At 68.1% G+C, this 939-nt stretch overlaps 1 protein-coding gene across 1 annotated transcript in view; it reads left to right on the forward strand.

Annotated features, from left to right (window-relative positions):
* Positions 1–355: 355 nt before the first annotated feature.
* The window catches only part of RGS20 (regulator of G-protein signaling 20), a 29540-nt gene continuing 28956 nt past the window's right edge, over positions 356–939 (forward strand). Inside the window, exon 1 of the mRNA XM_010838956.1 lies at positions 356–624. The gene's annotated coding sequence lies outside the window, so the exon portion shown is untranslated. The remainder of the gene's footprint in view (positions 625–939) is intronic.

Consider the following 939-nt stretch of genomic DNA (forward strand, 5'->3'; position numbering starts at 1 on the left):
CCTGAGGAGGTGGGGGGCGAGCTGGGAGAAGCACTCGGGGGAAAGGAGACGGTGGGGACTGCCCTCCTGAGGCGGACAGTCCGCGGCCGGACTCTCCGGGTAGCAGCACTTGTGCGCGCGGCCCACCCCTGCGCGCACACTGGCTCCTCCTTCCCACAGCTCCATTCATAAGGTCCCACGCTCCTCCCGCACGCCAGGGTCCCACCCAGTCTCCGCGAACCCCAGCGTAAGGAATAGCCGAGGGGGTTCTTCGGCTCCCACTCTCCGTACTTCCTAATCAGGGGCTGGAGAAAGAGACCACGGTCCGGGCGTGGATGGGAACCCCCAGCTGTCGCCGCAGAGGAGCGCGCCGCCGGTGGCGAGCCCTGGGATCGTGGAGCCAGGGAGGGGGAGAGAGGGGCGGGGAGAGGCAGAGCCGAGGGAGGGAAAGAGCGAGAGAAGAGGGCGACTGGAAAGGCCGAGAGCCAAAGGCAGAGGAAAGCCAGGGAGGGCGATCGCGGGCTTAACTAGGGCTGCACTTGGAATTATAATAAAAATAAGGCACTCGCGGGACGCATGCGCACAGAGGACGGAGGCTAGCTGGCCCCAGCCACCCCTCCGGCTCTCCCGGTGGACGGAGGAACCGTGAGTACCCGCTAGCTTAGCGGCTCCTTCTCCCTTCCGGACTCGCGCTCAGACCTCGGATCCCGGGGCGGTGGGGGCCGGGCTGGGAGCGCACCGGGGCCAGGACGGCGGTGGCGGGAGCAGGCCTGAGTCAGTGCGCAGCGGGTGCCGGGCGTGGACTGTGACCGCGTTTCCAGGGTCTCCGCCGGGGAGTCCGCAGGATTCGACCCCGGTGGCCCGGCGTCAGTGAGTGGGTAGGCTACTGACACCCGAAGCGGATTTGGGAAACTTCGGGCGCCGGAGGCGGGCAGTGCGCCCACGGGGAGAGGAAGTGGA

This window comes from Bison bison, unplaced genomic scaffold (genome assembly GCF_000754665.1).
Source record: "Bison bison bison isolate TAMUID 2011002044 unplaced genomic scaffold, Bison_UMD1.0 scf7180017864108, whole genome shotgun sequence".
Taxonomy (NCBI): Eukaryota; Metazoa; Chordata; class Mammalia; order Artiodactyla; family Bovidae; genus Bison; species Bison bison.